This window comes from Myxine glutinosa, unplaced genomic scaffold (genome assembly GCF_964187855.1).
Source record: "Myxine glutinosa unplaced genomic scaffold, kmMyxGlut1.1 SCAFFOLD_1040, whole genome shotgun sequence".
NCBI lineage: Eukaryota > Metazoa > Chordata > Myxini > Myxiniformes > Myxinidae > Myxine > Myxine glutinosa.
In genome coordinates this window covers 112880-138646 of record NW_027617135.1, presented here as the reverse complement: position 1 = coordinate 138646, position 25767 = coordinate 112880, and the positions used below count along the sequence as shown (strand labels likewise).

At 45.9% G+C, this 25767-nt stretch overlaps 1 pseudogene across 1 annotated transcript; it reads right to left on the bottom strand.

Moving 5' to 3' along the window:
• Positions 1 to 1213: 1213 nt before the first annotated feature.
• On the bottom strand, positions 1214 to 23831 carry LOC137413828 (lariat debranching enzyme-like; annotated as a pseudogene). Its single transcript, XR_013621613.1, has 11 exons — positions 23761 to 23831; positions 20761 to 20900; positions 19805 to 19929; positions 19314 to 19394; positions 19093 to 19178; positions 18335 to 18575; positions 18092 to 18172; positions 17819 to 17943; positions 9187 to 9405; positions 8009 to 8180; positions 1214 to 2221 (listed from the first exon to the last, which is right to left on the bottom strand). The product of XR_013621613.1 is annotated as a lariat debranching enzyme-like (transcript).
• Between the last annotated feature and the right edge of the window lie 1936 nt (positions 23832 to 25767).

The window sequence follows — 25767 nt, the reverse complement described above, 5'->3', positions numbered from 1 at the left end:
AACATAGAGAGTAACCCAGTTTTAGGACCGGCAGAGACGATAACTGAGAAGGAAGTTGAGGAAGCGATAAAAGCAATGAAGAGTGAAAAAGCGGGAGGGCCGACGGGAGTTGTGGGAGATATGTTGAAGGCAGCAGGAAGTTGGGGTGTGAAGAGAATGACAGAGATCTGTAATCTGGTGGTGAAAGAGGGCCGCATTCCAGTGGACTGGGAACTGAGTACCCTCGTCCCTCTATACAAGGGGAAAGGTGACCCTCTGGAGAGTGGCTCGTACCGAGCGATAAAGTTATTGGAGCATGGAATGAAGGTATTGGAAAGGGTGTTGGAGAGGAGGATAAGGAAGAAAGTGAAGAACGACAAAATGCAGTTTGGATATATGCCAGGAAGAGGAACGACAGATGCGCTTTTCATTGTGAGGCAGTTGCAGGAGAAGTACATGGAGAAGAGGAAGAAGTTGTTTTTTGGGTTTGTTGATCTGGAGAAAGCATTCGATAGGGTTCCACGCAAAGTATTGACATGGGCATTGAGGAAGTTAGGAGTGGAGGAATGGTTTATCAGAGTAGTGATGGCAATGTACAAAAGAGCGCACACAGCTGTAAGGACGAAGGATGGGAACAGTGGTGAGTTTGAGGTGAAGGTGGGAGTGCATCAGGGGTCGGTACTAAGTCCACTACTATTTGTAGCTGTGATGGAGGTGCTGGCTCAGAACATAAAGGAGGGTTTACCATGGGAGTTGTTGTATGCAGATGATCTGGTGTTGATTGCGGAAAGTATGGATGGACTGAAGGAAAAGATGAACAAGTGGAAGGAATATATGGAGACAAAAGGTCTGAAGGTGAATATCGGAAAGACGAAGGTGATGGCAAGTGGTAAAGCATGTGGTGAGGTGGGAAGAACTGGGAAGTGGCCGTGTGCTGTGTGCAGGAAGGGTGTCGGAGTGAACTCCATTCAATGTACAATGTGCGCTGAGTGGGTTCATCAAAAATGTCATGGTCTGAGAGGGTCATTTGCCAGTGTGGCAGCTACATTCAAATGTAAGGTGTGCACAGAGGGAGCTGCAGATGGAGGAAATGTTGAGTTGGATCTTGGAGACGGCATGAAGCTGGAAGGTGTGAAAACATTTTGCTACCTCGGAGACATGCTGAATGGAGACCGTGGATCAGACTCGGCAATGGTTGCTCGAGTGAGATGTGCATGGAAGAAGTTTCGGGAACCGAGTGGCGTGCTGATGAGGACGAGAGTGTCGCTGAAGCTGAAGGGAAAGGTGTATGCTGCATGTGTGAGAAGTGTTATGATTTATGGGAGCGAGACATGGGTAATGAACGTAGAGCAGCAACGAAGGCTGGAAAGGGTGGAAATGTGAATGGTTCGATTGATGTGCGGAGTATCGTTGAGAGAGAGGAAGACAAATGATGAATTGCGAAAGATGATGGGAATATTGCCTGTGATTGATGCTGTGAAGAGGAACAGGTTGAGATGGTTTGGTCATGTGTTGAGGAAGGATGAAAGTGACTGGTTGAGAAGAGTGATGGAAATTAATGCAGAAGGAAGTAGAGGACGGGGAAGACCGAGAAAGACTTGGCTAAAGATGGTGGAAGAAGAAATGCGGGCAAGGGGGTTAACAAGGAGAGATGCAGAAAATAGGGCAAAATGGAGAAGATTGTCATGGGGACCGCAAGGCTAACCCCTGCTCTAGCAGGGAAAATGGCCTTAAATGCATATTGTGTTGTTGTTGCAGTCATTTGCTCAGCAACACCATCATGCTATGTACACGGTCACCCTTTCCATCCACAATGGTTTTTTTTCTTCTTTTTTTGCCTCAACTGTCCAAAATAAAATGAACACAGTAATAAAAACATTTTACAAAGCAAGCATTTTCATGTTCTCTGTATTTAAGAGCTAGTCGTAGTCTTGCGAGGCATAAACGTCCCGATTTCGGCGCTTGATCTTGCGCTCCCCTGAATGCTCATCGCTCACACCAACACGCTTACCCCCAGAGCCCCCAGAACTCTTGGTCTGATCCGGTTCCTCGGACTCCATGGAGTCCTCGGTCTCGCCCAAATCGCGCGAGACAGGACTGCAGCACGAGCTAAAGGCATTGCCGGACTGGACTGAATCGTCGAGGAAAGAGGACGGGGCTGTGCTGAGGAAAGAGCTGAAAACCTTAGATGGGGTGGAATTGTGCAAAGGCACGGGGCTTGGCAGGATGTTCAAAGCAGAATCTGAGATGAGATGCAAGAGAAGAAAGAAAATGAAATTCGAATCAATACTGAATGCACCCAAATACAAATACAGTATACATGTATGTGTATATATACCATACACAGATCAACCGCCCCCCCCCCCCCCCAACTTGATGAGGCAGCAAGGCACAGATCAAGTCCCACCACAGCGGTTGCTCTATGACCCGCTAGCAACGTGTTGCCTGCCACGCAAACACATAGTCTCTGCCCTGCTGATAAATTAGTCAGGAATATTAAAATCAATCGAAAAAGTGGCATTGAAGAGATGGACATCTCTGCTTTCGTGTCTGTGACCATGGAGCTTTAATCTCAGTCTGCAAAGACTTCAGTACCACGTGGATGCCTCCTAATTTTGAGGTGATGTGTTGGTATAATGTATGCACATGACGTCAGTGTCATGTCATAAGGTCAGTGTGCATATATACACATACATATATACATACAGTCACGTGAGAAAGTAAGTACACCCCATGTAAAGTTTTGACTTTTTCAACATATTTCAACATACAGCTATTTGATCTTCATTTCAACAATATTGATAGATAAAGGTGATATAATATAACAAATATCATGAAACATTTACATTTTGTAGTCCATTGTATAATTTAAATAAACATAAATGCAAATTTCGCATGTGGAAAAAGTAAGTACACCCTTGGCTCTAATAGGTGGTATTGCCCCCTTTGGCAGAAACAACCTCAAGTCAGCATTTCTTATAACTGTCTACCAGTCTCTGACATCGACTGGGAGAAATTTTTGCCCACTCCTCCATGCAGAATTCTTTCAGCTGTGCGATGTTTGAGGGGTTTCTTGCATACACAGCTCGTTTCAAATCCCCCACAACATCTCGATGGGATTTAGATCCGGGCTTTGACTTGGCCATTCCAGAACCCTCCATTTCTTTCTTTTCAGCTATTCGTTGGTGGATTTACTGGTATGTTTAGGGTCATTGTCATGTTGCAAGGGTCCACCTTCAGTTGAGCTTCAACTCTCCGGCAGATGGCCTCACATTATCCTCAAGCACCTTCTGATACAATGAAGAATTCATAGTGGATTATATGATGGTGAGCTGCCCAGGCCCTGATGCAGCAAAGCTGCCCCAAACCATAATATTTCCACCACCATGCTTCACAGTTGGTATCAGGTTCTTGTGGTCAAATGCTGTCTTTGGTTTTCGCCAAACATGTCTTCTGGTAATGTGGCCAAATAGCTCTACCTTTGACTCATCTGTCCAGAGCATATTGTTCCAGAAGTGCTGGTCTTTGCCTAAGTGTTCAGATTGTTGGGATTCAGATCAGATTCAGGTCTTTGCCTAAGTGTTCAGAACTTTAATCTTGCCTTGATGTTCTTTCTGGACAGCAAAGGTTTCCTCCTGGCACACCTCTCATGCAGATCAAATTTGTGCAGCCTCTTTCTAATGGTAGACTCGTGCACTTTGACATCAACAGTGGCAAGAGCTACCTGGAGGCCCGTGATGACATTCTGGGGTTCTTCGAGACTTCTTTCAGCATCTTTCGGTCTGCTCTTGCTGGGGCGGCCTGGCCTGAACAAGTTTGCAGTTGTTTGGAATCTTCTCCACTTGTAGATGATTTTCCGGACAGTCGAATGATTGATTTCAAATTGTTTGGAGATCTTTTTAAATCCCTTCCCAGACTCGTAGGCATCTATAACCTTCTTTCTGAAGGCTTCAGAGAGCTCTTTTGATCGAGGCATGGTGACGCCGCACACTTCAACAACAAAGAGCAAACCAAACTAAATGTCTGAGGTTTAAATAAGACAGGTACCTCCAAGATCCTCCCCAACAATGTTCTAATCTTTTGCACCCGAGTTGGTGCACCTGATTCTAATTTTAGGTATTTGAAGTAGTGATAAATGTAGGGGTGTACTTACTTTTTCCACATGCGAAATTTGCATTTATGTTTATTTAAATTATATAATGGACTACAAAATGTAAATGTTTCATGATGTTTGTTATATTATATCACCTTTATCTGTCAATATTGTTGAAATGAAGATCAAATAGCTGTATGTTGAAATATGTTGAAAAAGTCAAAAACTTTACATGGGGTGGACTTACTTTTTCACGTGACTGTATACACGTATGCATTGTCTGTCCTGTGTTGTCGCTGAACTACTCCCTCAAACTTTTGTGAAATCGTAACAAACTTCCGGTATGCACCTACCTCTCCCATGTGTATGTCCCAAGGGGGGTGTTTTTAAGTTGTTACATATTTATGTGAATGTATGTGAATTACCATTCAGGTCTTTGCTTATCCGTGTGTAGTATATTAAGTTGTGGTGTAGTTGTTGTGGTTGGAGGGTCAGGAGCCCTTCGGAACCAGTGGCCGGAAACGGAAGTGGCCGGAAACGGAAGAAGAAAAGACACGAGGAGAAAAAGGACGGGGAATCTTCTTCCTCGCCCCGCGACGACAGAAGGTGGAATCGACCTTGCGCTGCGCGGAAAACAGAGGCGTTCCGAAACCCGTTTGGCGAGAGGAGTTACCTGGCCGCGTAATTACCTTTGGACACGTGAAGTCCCCGTGAGTTCGTGCACGGAACCAAGCGGTCGCACGTTGGGCCGCGCGCGCGTTACAAACCGCGCTCGGTTTTGCCCCGTCTACAAGGACGCGTACGGGTCGCACTTTGGAGCCTCGCACGCGTTACAAACCGCGCTCGGTTTTGCCCCGTCTACAAGGACGCGTACGGGTCGCACTTCGGGGCCTCGCGCGCGTTGGAAGCCGCGCTGGGTTTTTGCCCCGTTGCTTGGCAAGGAGGTGCGCTGCAGCAGCTGTCCCCGGTACGAGACGGCACGTTTGGAGCACGTCCGCCCGGGGTTCGTTCAACCGCCCGTGTGCGGAGACGAGAGACATTGTGAGAGACATTGACCACGGAGGGAGTCAGGAGTGGGGCTCACGTGAGGAATATATAAGATGGCCATCTTAGAGTTTGTGTAGATGAGTTTATACCTTTGTAATATTGACGGTGCATTGTGGATGGTTGTTGATTGCTCAGAGAATATATTATTGATTATTCCGGATCCTTGGTGTGGGGTTTCTTCTTGACCGGAATTCATATTGATTGCGTTACGAAAGCGTATAAACCATATATCTTTCTGGCGGGGTCCCTCCCACGGTCCGGGGGATCACCCAGACCAGGTAGTTACCGGGAGGACCACGTAACAAAGTTCATAATTTTTTTTTAACTTAAATCTTCAACTTCAATTGTTTATAAAAATGTAAAATCACGAATATTACAAATACATGTACAAAACAAATGTATTACGATTGGTGTCAGCAAACTAACACAGCTACTCACATGCAGCTCGTCTCTATAGCGACGTCTGATTGGGTGTTTTGAATTGCACAGTGGAAGTTGGTAATTACGTGGAGGTGAGGTAATTTTAATAACGGGGCTGTGAGGTGTTTTTAATAATTTGGCGTTTATATGTTGGTGAGGCGTTTTGAATCATGTGGCATGTACATGGTTGTGTGAGGTGTTTTGAATTACGTGCTGGTGAGGTCAAGTATTTAACATACTTATGGTCATATTTAATGTACGTCAATGCAGTGTCTGTCACGTCCCGTCACATAACTGAACTATTCGCTCAAACTCTTGCGAAATTTTCCCAAACATCCAGTCTGCATGTACCCCTCCCATGTGCAAGTGCTAAGCAGTTACTCATGAATTTTTTTTGAAGGTGATGTAATGGCAACTTCAATTGCTTATAAAAATGTAATAACATGAATATTACAAATACATTTCTGCAAAAGAAATGTTTGTATTATTGGTGTAAATCATAGCACAGCAACTCACGTGCAGTCGTTATACAACACAACAACAACAGGCATTTTAAGGCCATTTTCCCTGCAAGAGCGGGGGATAGCCTTGCGGTCCCCATGACAATCTTCTCCATTTTGCCCTATTTTCTGCATCTCCCCTTGTTAACCCCCTTGCCCGCATTTCTTCTTCGACCTTCTTTAGCCAAGTCTTTCTCAGTCTTCCCCATCCTCTACTTCCTTCTACATTCATTTCCATCACTCTTCTCAACCAGTCACTTTCATCCTTCCTCAACACATGACCAAACCATCTCAACCTGTTCCTCTTCACAGCATCAATCACAGGCTCTATTCCCAACATCTTTCTCAATTCATCATTTGTCTTCTTCTCTCTCAGCGATACCCCGCACACCCACCAAACCATTCGCATTTCCACCCTTTCCAGCCTTCGTTGCTGCTCTACGTTCATTACCCATGTCTCGTTCCATAAATCATAACACTTCTCACACATGCAGCATACACCTTTCCCTTCAGCTTCAACGACACTCCCCTCCTCATCAGCACGCCACTCAGTTCCCGAAACTTCTTCCATGCACATCTCACTCTAGCAACCGTTGCCGAGTCAGATCCACCTTCTCCATTCAGCATGTCTCCGAGGTAGCAAAATGTTTTCACACCTTCCAGCTTCACGCCGTCTCCAAGATCCAACTCAACATTTCTTCAGCTCCCTCTGTGCACACCTTACATTTGAATGTAGCTGCCACACTGGTTAATGACCCTCTCAAACCACGACATTTTTGATGAACCCACTCAGCGCACATTGGACATTGAATGAAATTCACACCGACACACTTCCTGCACACAGCACACGGCCACTTCCCAGTTCTTTCCACCTCACCACATGCTTTACCACTTGCCATCACCTTCGTCTTTCCGATAATCACCTTCAGACCTTTTGTCTCCATACATTCCTTCCACTTGTTCATCTTCTCCTTCAGTCCATCCATACTTTCTGCAATCAACACCAAATCATCTGCATACAACAACTCCCACGGTAAACCCTCGTTTACGGTCTGAGCCAGCACCTCCATCACAGCTACAAATAGTAGTGGACTTAGTACCGACCCCTGATGCACTCCCACATTCACCTCAAACTCACCACTGTTCCCGTGCTTCGTCCTTACAGCTGTGCGCGCTCTTTTGTACATTGCCATCACTACTCTGATCAACCATTCCTCCACTCCTAACTTCCTCATTGCCCATGTCACTACTTCACGTGCAACCCAATCGAATGCTTCTCCAGATCAACAAACCCAAGAAACAACTTCTTCCTCTTCTCCATATACTTCTCCTGCAACTGCCTCACAATAAAAAGCACGTCTGTCGTTCCTCTTCCTGGCATAAATCCAAACTGCATTTCATCAATCTTCACTCAGTCGTTATCCTCAGTTAAAACAAGGCTGTCTCTATGGCGACGTGTGATGAGGCATTTTGAATTGCACAGCGGGAGTGTGTAATTTTGATCGCTCAATGGTGAAGAATCACTAAAATTCTCAGTTCCACATCTGGATCTTCATCAAAATCTAATAATTTCGTCTTTGTCACACACCCAACCTCTCTACCAAATTCCGTCCGAATCTGTCAACGCCAAATTCACAATGTCACACCAAATTCCGTCACAATGTTGAGATATCTTGTTCAGACAGACAAACAAACAAGCCGGGGTGAAAATATAACCTCCATCCTCTTTCGGTGGCGGAGGTAATGAAGCAACTCATGGCATGTTTACTCCAAAAATGCGGTACCTTTGAAACAAAGTTTGGTGGGGATACATTCCAATTGGATAAGAGGGGAGTTATGTAATAAGCGGCTTGGAAATGCTGTGTATTTCTCAGTTTGATAAGTTTGGCTTTTGTTTCAAATGAGTCGAGGAGAGGCGAGGAGATGAGATAAGCATTGACATCACAAAGTGCTCGCCGAATCAGCTTACCACTCGTGTCAGCGAGACAAATGAAGCATCGGCGGCCCTTTCATCTCCGTCAACATCATCATCGTCCAGCAGGATCTCATCGGGGTTCAAAGAAGAATTCCCTGATAGGTCAGCACTGCTGAGGTTTACAATGAGGGACGAATTGGATGCTTCAGCAAGTCCATGGCCAGCCCTGCATGGAAATGCACACATGGAACCAACATTTCTACAATGGATGATAAATTACGGCAAATGGAATACAACACCATGTTTACCAATAAAAGGTAATGGCGAGAAAAATTGCACAAACAAACAAAAAAAAAATCTTAAATTTTACATGATCTAATGCTAGAAATAAACGCATATGCACGCAGACACGCACGCACACACGCACGCACACACACACACACACACACACACACACACATACACACACACACACACACACACACACACACACACACACACACACACACACACACACACACACACACACACACACACACACACACACACACACACACACACACACACACACACGACAAAGCCGGGAATTCCCAGGGCATTGTGGTTACGAGCGATGCCACAACAATGGCACAACATTTCTCAACACACTAAGAGCAGGGAATTCCCCAAGGAGGAATCCCTCCTCCCCATGGATTGTCCGTGCTCGTATTCTTTTATAATGCTGAGGGTTAAGCAAGGAAGCGGCAGGTACCATTTTGAAAGTGTTTGGTAGTACTGGGCCGGGGTTTGAACCTCCAACCTCCCAGACGATTGGTCTAACAATTACACCACGAGTCTGGCTTTGTAAATGGAATTCAGTTTTAATGCAAATTAAAATTTCGACGCAATTCAGTTTAATGCTTTAACAGTTTTAATGCTCTTCCACGAGCCTCGATCTTGTATACAAAATAAATAAATAATAATAAGAAGAAATAAAAAATGCAATTCATTGCTAAAATAAACCCGAGGTTACACAGAGATTCTAACATCCGGGCACCTTCACACAACTGCCTGCTTTTGTCAAAATAAACTGTCGTAGCTTTCACGCTTCCAAGTAACGAAGACAAATGAAGAGCTATTGATGCAAACGCATTGAATAAATGTGAAAAGGCCTCATATTGTCTGCACCAGTCTGCTTTAACACAATGATCACTGAAGGTAGCAGTGCCAGCCCAAAGTCACCACCGGCTCACCGAGCTGCTGCCAAGATGAACACATCTGTAAGTCCCAGGCGGCGACAATAGGTGGCCGTCTGTGGGCTGGGTACAGGAACAGGTGGCTTAACCTTCCCCCCTACAATATTCTTCGGGGAGTAGAATGGAACCGTGGGTGAGAAACTGGTTGGAACAGCAAGATCACCGCTCAGGAGGTCACGAACACGGGACAGGTCATCAGCACAAAGCTTCACAACGCTATGGGCGACAGAAAGCACCATCATCACCACCAAAACAATTTCAGATAACAGAAATTATCTTGTGAACCAAAACAAAATATTGCTACTGATGTGTCTCAGGTGTAATTGGTTTTTAGTTTATACTAGTTATTTCCATAGTACATGTTCAGCATAAGTGTACGTAACATGTGTATGCCAGGCAGTGTCAAATTTGTTTTTCTTAAGTTTCCTTCACCTTCCCTCCCAGACAGCTCATATCTACAAAACGATATACCCACCTTTGTGTTTATATGGTTTTCCCCATTGTGAGGTGTTGGTATGTTTTCCTTAAATAAATAATGGCAGTGCAAGATTCCACATGGCCTGGACACAGTGAAAAACTGGTATTTGTGGCGCAAGGCAGCCACCCGGATAGAGGCACCGAGAACCATGTACGTCCCCGTAGCAGGTGTACGTCCCCGTAGCAGGCATGGGCCCTGATCATAGAGCACCACAACTGGGACGACCCGATGGCTACAATACTGGTGTCAGCGAGATATGGACCGAAGGTATGAGAAATCGCACCTCAGGAGAAATTGCTGAGCGCGATTGGCACTACAAATTAATTGCGATGAGCGATCAAAGTGGCTCGAACCAGGGGGCCCACTGGACTGATGCCACTATAGCCTCGGCCAAAATGCAAGCAGAGGGGTCGTTATCGAGTGCTGTGGTGTTGCCCCCACTACCCAGTAGCCCCATAGACTCCAATAGCTATCCCGGTGCCTCCAACTGAATCAGCAGTGGGGGGTAACAGGCCGGCATTACTGCAGCAGCAGGGCGATAGCCAGGAAGTGATGGCCAATGTTAACAGCTGATGGCTGCCATGGAAGCAGCCCAAGTCGAGAGGACGGAAGAAATCAAGGCCAACCATGAGGAATGGCGGAAGCCTGGCAGATGTGCGTAGTTCATAGCAAGGACTGACAGATTAGGAATAGCATCGGAACGGGAGTTAGAGGGAAAGAAAAGAATGGGAGCGCCAGTTGGGGATCTAGTAGCCAGAGCCAGGAGGTCAAGAGGAGAGTTAGAACAGGCCATGGCAGATGAGGTCAGTGGACGTACTTAGGTGGAGATGTCTGCGGCATGTGCGACTCTGCACGTGCAGGGATCCATGCCGGAGAAACATGATTGCGGGCGGCGTCCGGCAATGGACACCAGGTATGTGGATAAATGGTGTGAATGGGGAACAGGGGTCCAGATAACATGAGTTTGGACAGGGACGCTTCCCAAGGTGCATGTAGATGTGAAGGAGCCCAGCACATGAACTACCCGAAGCCGCAGCGAAGGTCTGTGTGGTCCATTGAATGGCCGGTTTACAAACTATGCTTTTCGGTGCACATCGACCTTTCTTGCCGAGAGATTGAAACCACATGGCCTGTGCATACTGGGCCAGGTATTGCAGAGGGAAAGTGTGCATGTGCATGTAAGTGGTGAGCGACAAATGCGGGGCACCTGTGCAAGGTGAAAAAAATGGAGGAACGCAGATGGGAGAGCCACCTCTGTCGACAGACTGTATAGCAGCAGTTTTAGAGTGGCTTCCCGAGGGATTAACAAGCACAGCTCCAGCTCAGGGTGAGCCGAGGGCCGCATGTGGGAGCATGCATGCCCCTGGAGTGTAGTTGGAATTTAACTTGCATGCTCACTCCATGGTTTATGGAAAGCTTAGAGTACAAAAAGGAAATGGCACCATGTTAGCCCCAGTAAGCCTTGGAGAGAAGGATGGGGCTGAAAGGTAAATCGGAGAAAGGGACAGATCCCCCACGAGCCCTGCAGAAATGGAGGGGGAAGTGAAAAGATAAATTTGCATGGTCCCCCCATGAGTATTGGCAAGAAGGTGGAGGAACCATAACTCTCAGGGATGGGCCACGTAGGGACCCCTAGGTGAGTGCACGGCAGCCCGTGCAACGTGCATGGAGGACCATGCAGAGAGCATAGCGAAAGTGGGCATGGTGACCGCAAGGCATGGGGTCCCGTAGCAAGGGCGTTGGGCGTGGAGGCCGAGGACGAGTTCTCTCAGGATTTAGATGACACAAATCGACGGGGTTTCAAATAATTAGCCCATTGCCCTTGCAGCGGAAAACTGGGGTTTCCAATCACTTCTGTGTCTGCCTGTGAACATATGTGTGTGGCTGTCCATCTGTCTGTCCAGGCCATAACGTTTTTACCATTTTTTGGTAAAAAAAAGAAAAAAAAGAAGCTTTTATCAAATTGTCACCAGTGTTATTATGAGAAAAAGCGTTACGCCTAGGTCCCCCGTCGGTGAAGTGATGTGAGTTGACAAAGTTTAAGACGCAGAAAACATGCTATGATATGATATTTCGCTCACAAGGTTCAGACCTACATGGAGGTGGCTATATTGGATTTTGACGTGGCCACCCAATTTTCAATAGCCTTCTTCCTTATGCCTAGATGCACCCACACACCAGATTAGAAGTTGGTACTTCGCTTATTTTTCAAGATATTCTGCTCACAAGGTTCAGACATACATGGTGGCGGCCATCTTGGATTTTGACGTGGCGACCCAATTTACAATAGCGTTCTTCCTCATGCCGTGATACACCCACACACCAAATTAGAAGTTGGTACTTCGCTTATTTTTCAAGATATTTCGCTCACAAGGTTCAGACATATATATGGTGGTGGCCATCTTGGATTTTGACGTGGCGACGCAATTTTCAATGGCCTTCTTGCTTATGCCGAGGTACACCCACACACCAAATTAGAAGTTGGTACTTCGCTTATTTTTCAAGATATTAATCTCACAAGGTTCAGACATACATGGCGGTGGCCATCTTGGATTTTGACGTGGCGACCCAATAGATACACCCACACACCAGATTAGACGTTGGTACTTCGCTTATTGTTCGAGATATTTCGCTCACAAGTTTCAGACATATATATGGTGGCGGCCATCTTGGATTTTGACGTGGCGACCCAATTTTCAATCGCGTTTTTTTTCTTTGTATACAGGATCGAGGCTCGTGAAAGAGCTAACATTAATCACACAAAAAAATCAAACAGACACATAAAACATATAATAAAGGGAGCGGGAGACAAGATGGGGAGAGAGGGGGAAGCACACAAACACTACATTTGAGAGCAGGGACATCGAGAGATCTGTGTGAGGGAGAGGGCTTGGGGGGAGGAGGTGTGGGAAGGGGGGGCGTTCGTCCTTATGCAGAGATACACCCACACCCCAGATTAGAAGTTGGTACTTCGCTTATTTTTCAAGATATTCATCTCACAAGGTTCAGACATATATATGGTGGCGGCCATCTTGTATTTTGACGTGGCGACCCAATTTTCAATAGCGTTCTTCCTTTTGCCGAGATACACCCACACACCAAATTAGAAGTTGGTACTTCGCTTATTTTTCAAGATATTCATCTCACAAGGTTCAGACATACATGGCTGGGCCATCTTGGATTTTGACGTGGCGACCCAATTTTCAATAGCGTTCTTCCTTATGCCTAGATACACCCAAACACCAGATTAGAAGTTGGTACTTCGCTTATTTTTCAAGATATTCATCTCACAAGGTTCAGACATACATGGCTGGGCCATCTTGGATTTTGACGTGGCGACCCAATTTTCAATAGCGTTCTTCCTTATGCCTAGATACACCCAAACACCAGATTAGAAGTTGGTACTTCGCTTATTTTTCAAGATATTCATCTCACAAGGTTCAGACATACATGGTGGCGTCCATCTTGGATTTTGACGTGGAGACCCAATTTTCAATAGCGTTCTTCCTTATGTCGAGATACACCCACACACCAAATTAGACATTGGTACTTTGCTTATTTTTCAAGATATTCATCTCACAATGTTCAGACATACATGGCGGCGGCCATCTTGGATTTTGACGTGGCAACCCAATTTTCAATAGCGTTCTTCCTTATGCATAGATACATCCACACACCAGATTAGAAGTTGGTACTTCGCTTATTTTTCAAGATATGCAGGTTACAAGGTTCAGACATACATGGCATCAGACATACATGGCGGCGGCCATCTTGGATTTTGACGTGGGTTGCACCCACACACCAAATTTGAATGCGGTCCATCGCGTACACATGCACGCACACACGCCCGCCCGGCACGGATGGACGGACGGACACACGGACGGAGGGGAAAGCGATAGTCCCCCTTTCGCTCCGCTGAGCGACGGGGGACAATATGGAGAAGACAAATAAATAATTTAGTCAAAAGGTCAGCATCACATAAAATTGCCAATATTCATCCAATTGACCTGAAATTGTAATAATTTCACATGATTGGTTCACGAATCAAAAGCTAGAAGCAGATTGTTCTTTTTTAGATGAAAAGGTCAAAAGTCAAGGCTGCATAAAAATCGTCAGTTTATTTTATTTTTAGCCGTTTTCGTTTTGTTTAGTATACGAAGAAAGAAGAAGAAGCATAAATACAAAGCGCATGCGGATGGGCTTTGTATTTTTCCGATGATTTATACTTTCATTTTTAATTGGTTGACAGGATACAGTAGATGCCTTCCTCTTCTCATCCTGACAAGATTATGAATGGGTGAGGAGTTGATAAGGTGAATGTGAATGAGGTACGTGGACCTAAAATGTTTAGGAATAAATATTGGACGAATGGTGTATTGAGTTGGATCTTGGAGACGGCGTGAAGCTGGAAAGTGTGAAAACATTTTGCTACCTAGGAGACATGCTGAATGGAGAAGGTGGATCATACTGAGTGGAAGTTTCGGGAACTGAGTGGCGGGCTGACGAGGAGGGGAGTGTCGTTGAAGCTGAAGGGAAAGGTGTATGCTGCATGTGTGAGAAGTGTTATGATTTATGGGAGCGAGACATGGGTAGCGAAGGCTGGAAAGGGTGGAAATGCGAATGGTTCGACGGATGTGCGGAGTATCGTTGAGAGAGAGGAAGACAAATGATGAATTGCGAAAGATGATGGGAATAGAGCCTGTGATGGATGCTGTGAAGAGGATCAGGTTGAGATGGTTTGGTCATGTGTTGAGGAAGGATGAAAGTGACTGGTTGAGAAGAGTGATGGAAATGAATGTAGAAGGAAGTAGAGGACGGGGAAGACTGAGAAAGACTGGCTAAACATGGTTGATGAAGAAATGCGGGCAAGGGGGTTAACAAGGAGAGATGCAGAAAATAGGGCAAGATGGAGAAGATCGTCATGGGGACCGCAAGGCTAACGCCCGCTCTAGCAGGGAAAATGGCCTTTAAAATGCATGTTGTTGTTGTTGATGGTGTAAATAGGGTGTGAATCATGAAGAAGAAGCACACCGCTGTGGAGAGGGAATCCCCATTTAAAATGGGTGGAGGGGATTCAGCTGGTTTGAAACGTGGATGCTGTTCCGTTATTGGTGCTGGAATAAGTAAAGTTTTGTTTATTGGGTGCAATAATTCGTTGACAGGCTGGGGGTGTGGCTCATTGAGTGTAGGTATTTGGGGAGGGGCATCTTGGGTGCTCAGTGTGCACTGGGTCCAGAGGGGCGACCCAGAAATTTGTGAAGTGGGCCCAAACACCGAAGAGAGCGCTGGAGGTGCCACGGGCTAGAAAGGGAACTTCCGAGAGCCAGAGAGAACTCTCCAGAACTCGGAGTGGAGCAGGTAGCTCGGAAATGGCCCCAGCAGCCCAGGGATGACACATTTGGGAAGCAGGCAGAAGCCTGCAGAGAGAGCCATAAGAGAGATATTGTGCTTTGGCAAAGAAAATAAAATTTTAGAGCCAGGCACGCACGCACTTGTTAGGGCACCAGCACGTGGGATGGCGGGTCAATTGGTTACATAGAACCACAGTAAAGTGGGTTTAAAGTAAAATGAAAAAGTGTTTTTGCAAAAGTTACGTCAGTTGGAGATACTTCCCCTTCGTATCATTGTAAATGTTAGACTACCATTTGGACTACCAAGCCACCGAGACAAACTGAGTGGGTAATTTTTTTTTGTGATGACCCATTGCATTCCAAATTGTTAGTGCAGGGCTCGCTCCGCTAGCGATCCAGGTAAGGCCATGCCACTTCATCATGTTATAGTCACGACACGTGCCTTGATCTTCTCTTGGAAGATAGATTAGTTTGACGGAATTAGCGGGCCCGGGAGGGATATATTAGCCAAGAGCGGTTTAGAGAGGATGGAGTTCGAGATAGGAAAGAGGGATAAGCTGGGCAGCTCGGGTAGAGTAGGTTGGGGCATAAGCCAGCCATCCTATCTGCTGCAATCACATGATCTTACCATCACGTCATTCATCTGCCGGTTCACGACATCTACTGGCCACTCACTTGACTTGCCACTTCAACAACACTACCTTCCTGTAAGCCATGCCATCTGCCAGGTCGTGCTGCTCACCTGCTGTGGCACCTGCTGCCACTTATCTGCTGCATCATTTTGCTGGGCCTTAAAAGCCAGAAGACAAAACTCGTTTCAAGGCCAAATGCCTTTTATTTCTTGTTGAGCCACAAGTGCCGTTTTCTTGCTCGTGTTGGGCTACATGGGCCAAAGACACCACCAGTAGAAAAATCACATGGGCCCTTGCTAATCCTCAAGTTATGGAGAGGCTGCTTGGGCCAGGGACAGGCCTTGTGGTCAGTCACCAAGGACACTTGAAGTGCCGGACAAAAGACCTCAATAGACAGCGCCAGGGTGTGTAGTTATCTCCGTAGTATAGTTTAGTCATCTCTGCAGTGAATGTAACAGAATAAGTGTGAAGTGAAGTCAAGTGTCACAAAAGTATTACTTTTGTATATTTTTGTTTGACTCTATTTTGGCAACTATGGAAATGAAGGTTTCTTTGAATTGAATTGAAAACTAATTCATCGTGATATTAGATATTCAGTGTTTTATGTGATATATAGATGATGTCCACCCTCCCTAATGTGTGAGTCCCAAAAAAAAAAACTGCAATCATTTTGAGCCTGTTTTATGTTCTTTTAAGCGAAAGACCAGGCCTTTAGGCACAGGTTTGGATGGGAGAAGTCAGCTCGACAGCTGTAGCCGTTGTTGTGCACCAGACCACCAGGGTGAAAGGTCAGGATGGGGCATCATGCCCCCATGGCCCAATGATGAACGAAAGGGGAGGGGAGGGATGCAACAAGTCATGGGTGACGGAGGCCGGAGCTATAAATGTGGGTGCGCCGAGAGGCAGCAGAGCAGAAGCCTGGATTCAATTGCGTAATTCGCTTGAGCTGCCATTCCAGAGCATGCCCAGACAGCCAGAGACATGCCCTCTCCTCTCGAGCCGGAAAAACCGGGACAGAGTGACTCGTTCCCAGCAGAGCAGCCGGAATCTGTAACTTTCAACCATTCTGCCTGGTTCTACCGGCCATCGCCCGGTATTTGTCGTCTCCAGAATCCCTCTGCCTTTCTATTGTATAAATGATTGGGCCCCAAAAGGCTTAAGTTATTGTGGATCTTCTGTTCATCGTTGCTTCGTGGGCACGTATCAGTAAGGGTTAAGGGGTTTCTTGGTGATTCAGTGGAATTGCTACTTTTGTATTTCCTTCCACCACGCGGCACGCACCATTATCACTACAATTAAATATACCTGATCGAAGGGTGAATTTGAGCCGTGGTGATCGCCCTTCCAATTAGGAAAGTCCATTGTTGATCAATGGTGTTGATCCATGGTGTTGGCTTAGTGGTTAGGGTGCCGGCTCGGGATCCTAGGATCCTGGGTTCGAATCCCGGCCGATCGCTGAATTAACGCCAGGGGGGTTGACTCAGTCTGTCATCCTTCTGAGGTCGGCAAATTGGGTACCAGCTTGCTGGGATGAATGATCCCGGTGTGTACCCCGGTTTAGAATAGGTACACCGTATCCCTGCGCATTGTAAGAGCGTGACCAAGGGTTGGCGTCAGGAAGGGCATCCGGCCATAAAAACATTGCCTCAAACAGGGAACCATGATTGTCATGGGGCCCGCAAGGCTAAGCCCCGCTCTAGCGGGGAAAAATGGCCTCAAAACGATCATTCATTCATTCATTGTTGATCAATTGTGAATGGCAACAAACGCCATGCATCCACACGGTGCCGTGCTCCTCACCAGCTCAGCCTTTAGAGGCGAAGTGCGTGGCACAAATTAGCATAACGTATCGGCCGACTTGGAGGTCCCATCAGTAAGGTATCATGATCCGGTTCGGGGTCTTTGACTCAGCTGGCAGTTACGGCCGCTGTGGACAGTCCACTGGGATTCGCACCAGGTGACCCGACAGCTACAACAATAATATTCTCGTTGAAATTCAGGGACACCGTTAAAAAAACAAAAAAAAACACCATCCTCCAAAGCACGACAAATTCAATTACTGCCCAGGGAAAGATGAGCAAAACTGAATGTCACCGAGGAAGGGGTTCCTTGATGAATGTGTACAGTAATGAAAAAAATTAGCAAATTAGTGCGGGGGTCATGCTAACCTGTCTGGTGGTAACTGGTTGCGTGGAGAGGCACAGGTCAGATGGTCCGTGGCTTGCATGATCGCCAGCCACTCATCATATTCCAGCTTGGGAGGGGAGTTCCACGAGAGTCCCAGTTCCAGAACCTAATCCGGATGGGTTTAAGGATATCTTGGTAAAACACCAGCATGAACAGCACCTAATTATATTTTTATATCAAAAAATACTCAACAAAAGAAATATACAGGGGAAAAAAAATCTCTGATCAAAGAAAGCATTTTGCACGAACCCCACCTGGAGAAACTCCCGCCAGGGAAGACATTTATCCAGAGCGAGGAATTTAGTCACTTGTGGAGATTTCTGTCCCTCTTCCAGCTACAGCAACAAATCACATTGAGAAATTCATGATAAGAGCAAAGGATGCGGTCCCTGTGATTATTTGATGGGCCTTGTGGTCATCTAATCAGCCCAGCCCTTTGAATCAATGGAAGGTTTGCTTCCAAGGTGCCCCTGGTAACCCAGCTGGTTCTAATGTACCTGGTGCTGGACAATGGTCGCGTATTTAACATGGAGATGCGCCGAGAACCAATAAGACGGTTGCAGTTTCCTCAGGTTGTAGTTTCCTCAGCAATGCTCCAGCTGGAGGACTACCAAGCCTGCCCCCTTCCACTTCTTGAGCAAAGAACGGCTTCCTTCTGAGCAACCCTGCAACGCCGCTTCCCACCGTAACTCCCAGGGGCCAGTCATGACTGAGGAAAACATCTGGGGGATTGGAAAGCTGAAACAAGGAGGAAAATAATGAGGACTTGGAAATGCAAAGAATGTTGAAAGCAAAAGCTTGAGCCCTGGTGTTGGCTTAGCGGTTAGGGTGCCGGCTTGGGATCCTAGGATCCTGGGTTCGAATCCCGGAATTAACACCAGGGGGGTTGACTCAGCCTGTCGTCCTTCCGAGGTCGGCAAATTGAGTACCAGCTTGCTGGGATGAATGATCACGGTGTGTACCCCGATTTAGAATAGGTACGCCGTATCCCTGTGCATCGTAACAGCGTGACCAAGGGTTGGCTTCCGGAAGGGCATCCGGCCATAAAAACATTGCCTCAAACAGGGAACCATGATTGACATGGGGCCCGCAAGGCTAACCCCCGCTCTAGCGGGGAAAATGGCCTTAAAACGATCATTCATTCATTCATTCATGTTGAAAGAAAATGGAAGGCAACTGTGATCAAAAAAATAATAATCGCAGTGCAGGCTCGAGTACCATGGTAATGCAAGCATTGGTCACAGGTAAAGCCCACCTGCATGAGGCGATACACATCCAGGCTGCGGACGTGGTAGGTGCTCCGCAGGCAATCCTGCGAGTATGGTGGGCATTCAAAATGGCCTGCAATAGAGAAATGAAAATGTCCACTGTTGCCAAGATCGGTCGAATTAAAACTTGCGAAAAACTCTAGCGGTGTGGAGACACAAAAAGTTTCCATCACTGTCTACATCCAGGTGCACAAGCATTTCAACAAACCTTTGTGGTAATCGTGACCTTTGTAGATCCCAGAAAGGCCTGCTATCCGAATCCCACCAACACACAACACGCCAGCATACCCTGCACACATGTCACACAAAGGCAAATCAACCTCGTAATGTGCAGAAATTAATATTTTAAAACAACAACAGCAGCAGCAACAACAAGAAGCAAGACAAACAAACCTGCAGTCCTTGAGAGAACACGTTTTCAGTCCTGTGTGACTGCATCGCCACCGCAGTCCTCGGCCCATGACCACTGCCTACCAGGACCCTCTGGCTCGGTCGTAGTTGACCTGCAGGCAGCAGTCAAGGACCGAGGATGGAGACGAAGGTACAAAGTGCACCAAGCAAAACGCATCATCTCAGGAACCGCAGATCAAGAACCATTTATTTACAACACGCAAACAAACAAAAGAGAAGACAGGTTCCTGCTAGAACACAGCTCATATAGAATGAGGTTGTGTGTGAGGTGTCTCATGGAAAACACACCCATGTAGTAGACGTTTGGTGCCACCCATCCACCAAAAGGTAACTCCTGCAGATGGTTTGATGCCTCGTGGTTTCCTCCGATAAACACCGTCAGCACAGGAGCCTGCTTCTCTCCAGAATAATACCTGCGACATCAAGTAATGGCACGTACAATCAAAGTCCGTCATCCTGCACCGCCCCTTACAAAACCCCTCAATATGGGTCCAATAATGAAGGACTAGTGAGTGGTCAGAAGGGGAAGACTGCCAAAAGATGTTAAAGGTATGTAGATGTTATGTTATACCAAGTTAACAGTAACTATAGGATTAATATTATGGAAGATCAGACAAACTGATCAAGGAAGTGAAATAAGTGGGGACAAGGAAATGGCTTCAATCTCCAAAAGGCACCAAGACATGCCAAGGCCTGCTGGAGCAAGACATGAAAGGCAGCAGCACTTGTATCCAATGCCTTACTAGAGCTGGAAGGCAGATGCCGGTGGTGAAGGGGAAGTTTATTTAATTATTTATTTATGTATATCAAGTCGAGGCTTGTGTAAGAGTCTTTCACGAACCAGCTGGCCACACCTGATGCTCGACTAAGGTCAGGGCAAGAATTTCTAATTTGTTCATGGTGTCGGCGTTGAGTGCACCTACTCTTTGTGAATGACATCGTGGGATCTTTAACGTCCACCAACTAGTGCTGAGAGACGGGACCCCAGTTTAACATCAATCCGAGGGATGGCACACTCATTGACAACTCGCCCTGCCCGTGGAACACCAGGATGACAGTTTATAGCTGGGTCAGGATTCAAATCCAGGCTAGACAGCTTAGGGACGAGTGTAGGTACCTGCAGGCCATCCTGTCAGCCCGAATGAATGGAATAAATAAATGGCAGAAATCTCTCAAGACGGAATTCCATCTCCCGACAGAGACTGGACACTCATGGTATGGCTGGCTAAAAGGTGTTTGGTTACCTGTGGAAGTCTTGCATGTGTCGGTACTTCGGGGGTACAGCCATGCAAAGCAGGTCGCTCTCATTACGAACAGCTTGAAAGTCACCACAGCAAAGGAGGAGGTCCACGGGCTTCCCACCTTGCTGTACCGCCTCTGCCAGCTGCAATTAAAAAACATTTTCTTTGTGTACAAAAGGGAAGGAATAATAAAAGCTGTGAACATTCAATAGTTACTGCATCTCTGCCACCATAAGGTGCAACGTTACTCAAAGTGTTCCCAACATGGGTCCAAATAAATAAACATATAATTCTGATCTGATATGGTCCAAATAAAGATTGTATTTTTAACATAACTTCATATATTTATATATGTATAAAACACACACACACACTTTTTACCAGTAGACACACACACACACATACACACACTTTTTACCAATGGACGCACACACACACACACACTTTTTACCAGTGGACACACACACACACACACACACACACACACACACACACACACACACACACACACACACTTTTTACCAGACACACACAAACACACACACACACACACACACACATACACACACACACACACACACACACACACACACACACACACACACACACACACACACACTCCATAATTTCTGTTGTGGCCCCGGATCCAGAGCTAGACTGTGGGAAGTGCTTTATGGTCCGTGTGTTTTGAGTAGGTTAGATTGCCATGTAACAGGGACCTGTCAGAGTAAGTTGTTTGTTACACTTGCTGCTGGGGAGGCAGTGTATGCAATTTATAGATAGGGTAGACAGATTAATTTTGGATGTGCAAACCCCTCTAGTTTGTGAACAGGGCTACCATCGCAGAGGCACAAGTCACATTTGTGTGACCAGGCTGATTTTGATCTCTCTGGCCAGTGTGTGCCAGCCATGGCGGCACAGTGTGCTGTGAATCCAGAAGTGGCAATGGACATTTATATTTATTGGGCTCGCTCCATGGGCGAGACAGCCCAAAAAAAAGCTCTGTCCAGGAGGAGGGGGAGAACTGAGACCAGGCGGAAGAGGCAGCCTCCTGTGTAAAGAGGACGAGCAATTCAACGACGGACCAGGAATCAAACTCAGGACCCAAGGATCCCAAGCCAGCCATTCTAACCTATAAGCCAACACCAGGCTTCTATCGGTGTTCAGAAGAACCCAAACAAAATAATGTCTTCCCCAGGGAAGTTCACCTGACACCCCTATGTAAACAATAGCTGGCACAAGCTTTGTGTGTTTTCATGTTGAAAAGATGCCCTTTGTCGAAAAGTTGTTTACCGTGCACCAATGTATGTTTACCGTACCGTTTACCGTGTTGTTTGTTTACCGTACCGTTTACCGTACAGTTGTTTACCGTACCGTTTACCGTGTTTACCGTCCACCCCACGAGTGCACCATCATTAAACAATCCACCACACGAGTGTACCATCATTAAACAATCCACCCCACGAGTGTACCATCATTGAACAATCCACCCCATGAGTGTACCATCATTAAACAATCCACCCCACGAGTGTACCATCATTAAACAATCCACCCCATGAGTGTACCATCATTAAACAATCCACCCCACAAGTGTACCATCATTAAACAATCCATCCAATGAGTACCATATTACTCCAAACCTGTGTAGCATTTTAAGCAAAAACATGTTCACTGATTATTATAATTTTTAACAAGCGTTACGCCTAGGTCCCTCATCGGTGAAGTGTTGTGAGTTGACAAAGTGGAAGACGCAAGGCGGCCATCTTGGATTTTGACGTGGCGACCCAATTTTCAATAGCTTTAATCCTCATGCCGAGATACACCCACACACCAGATTATAAGTTGGTACTTTGCTTATTTTTCAAAAATATTCCGCTCACAAGGTTCGGGCATATATATATGGTGGCGGCCATCTTGGATTTTGACATGGCGACCCAATTTTCAATAGCGTTCTTCCTTATGCGGAGATACACCCACACACGAGATTAGAAGTTGGTACTTCGCTTATTTTTCAAAATATTCCACTCACGAGGTTGACATATATATGGTGGCGTCCATCTTGGATTTCGACGTGGCGACCCAATTTTCAATAGCGTTCTTCCTTATGCGGAGATACACCCACACACCAAATTAGAAGTTAGTAGTTCGTTTATTTTTCAAGATATTTCGCTCACAAGGTTCAGGCATATATATATGGTGGCGGCCATCTTGGATTTCGACGTGGCGACCCAATTTTCAATAGCCTTCTTCCGTATGCCGAGATACACCCACACACCAAATTAGAAGTTAGTAGTTCGTTTATTTTTCAAGATATTTCGCTCACAAGGTTCAGGCATATATATATGGTGGCGGCCATCTTGGATTTCGACGTGGCGACCCAATTTTCAATAGCCTTCTTCCGTATGCCGAGATACACCCACACACCAAATTAGAAGTTAGTAGTTCGTTTATTTTTCAAGATATTTCGCTCACAAGGTTCAGGCATATATATGGTGGCGGCCATCTTGGATTTTTATGTGGCGACCCAATTTTCAATAGCGTTCTTCCTTATGCCTAGATACACCCACACACCAAATTAGACGTTGGTACTTCGCTTATTTTTCAACATATTCCGCTCACAAGGTTCAGACATACATGCCACATGGCGTCAGACATACATGACGGCGGCCATCTTGGATTTTGACGTTGGTTGCACCGCACACCAAATTCGAATGCGGTCATTCGCTTACGCACGCACGCACACACGCGCACACACACACACACACACACACACACACACACACACACACACACACACACACACACACACACACACACACACACACACACAGACGGAGGGGAAAACCATAGTCCCCCTTTCGCTCCACGGTGCGACAATTAGGCCTACATCGATCATGGTAGTTATATCGCTCGGATAGATTAAAAATACACTTTATACCAGAGGCCTCCCTGGATCCTGAGCTCCATACTGTTACAACGCCCTATGACGCGATCGTTACACACCTTTTCATTCTTCATAGTCATACAGTTGTTTCCGTCATTCTTTTGCCTCGAGCAGACCGATGAGCCACGTGGTCCACGTCCAACCACCACAAACGTCTTCGGTGTCGTTCACAAACTTGAGGCAGTATTATAAATTTCCTGTCGATTCGGATAAATTTGAAGTAACCTTTACTTAATAATTATAAATTTCCCGTCGGTGTGGATTCATTAGAAGCAACGTTTACAACAACCCATTGTCTCCGACGATCATTTCCGTGTTTCGGGGGGTGAGGGAGGGGGAAGACAGAAAGGTAGTATTAGCGTATTAAATACTGTATTGAGTATTGTGAAATTCCAAAATCATCATGACGTCTTCACAGCAAATATATCGCAGCATATTTCTTAACTGCAATTGTATTTTGGTGTTTTTTAAATCGGGAACGTGCGGAGCAGCATTCTGTCCACTTATACACCGCCCAGGTTTAATTTTTGGTCTAATTGTAAAAACTAGGGCATTACCCGTACTATATCTATATCTAAAATTATATCCCCCCCCTCTATTTACATGAAATGGTTTGGTCCAAAGCGAACGGCTTGCGAGTACGGTGACAATCCCCCCCCTCTATTTACATGCAATGGTTTGGTCCAAAGCGAACGGCTTCCGGAGTTTGGTAAAGAAATCGCCATCGCGTGCACAAACGCGCAGGAAAGCGAATGAATCGCAAATTCGGTTTTATTAGTTTTAAAACATAGTTTAACGCCAACATAGTTTGCAAACGTGAAATAAATGAATACGCTCTCAAATGTGCCATCCGAGGCAGAGTGTGTCCTCCACGTTCGGCACACGCGATCGTTCGCTGCTCTCTGATTGGTTGAATCGTTTTTTGGACATAGCTCGGTAAGTAATTGTCCGATTAATATGAAACCTTGAAAAGGCACATCCTCGGGTCCCCAGCAATATACCTGGCAAGTTAAAAGTATATCGGACCCGTGGTTGTCGAGAAACAGCGGTCACAGACAAACAGACGTACAAACGTACAGACGTACAAACAGAGATTACTGGAATTATAGATAGATTATAATTTTCACAAAGGTTTGGATGAATGTGTTCCTGGATTTAATTCTAAAATCTCATCAGACCGTAATCTTCCCTCAAAAAGTGATCCACTATGACTTCCTTGAAAGTGTAGTGTCGTGAGGCCCCGTTGGATTGGGAAGTGCTTCAGAATAAGGAGAGGCCTTCAATCTCTGCTTGCTTCTTAGCTTTGAGACATTCATCCATTACTTTATTCCTTCACTACCGCAGGCCATTCTGTCGATCATGAAAATGGTAGATGAGTCGTTGTTCATATTCCATAAGATTTGATTTGTAAGCTTGTGGGCATTTTGATTTCCATTTCATCTCGGTCCACATGGTGTCACTTCAAATCAAGCTCACCCTTTACCTCCTCCTCTTCAAATTTGGTGGTACCTGATAAAAATGTAGTAAGGAAGATTCGTGTGGTTGTTGCTAGCAGCAGTTTAGTTTAGGAATGCTTACAAAGAAAAATACATCATGACCTGTGGTCAGCTTGGATTGGAAACTTCTGGAAGCAAACATTGCAAATTTGATCCGGCCCGGCTCTATCCCCTAATGACCTCTGCCACCAAAAGTAGGCCGGCGTTTGTTTTCACCCCTGTATTGTCTGTGAGCAGGATAAACCCAAAATGTCATGGATGGATTTGGAGAAAGTTGGTGGACAGATTAGCTCCGTGACAAGGATGAATTGATTAGATTTTGATGACGATCCGGATCTGAGAATTTGTAATTTTTTCAGCCATTCTTCACCATTGAAAGATGGGCCCAAAAATGATACATAGCACGATATCTCAAAAATTATGGATGGATTTGGACGAAACTTGGTGACCGGTGTGTGTGTGTGTGTGTGTGTGTGTGTGTGTGTGTGTGTGTGTGTGTGTGTGTGTGTGTGTGTGTGTGTGTGTCGAGGACGAATCGATTCAATTTTGGTTCATGTCCGAATCCAGATC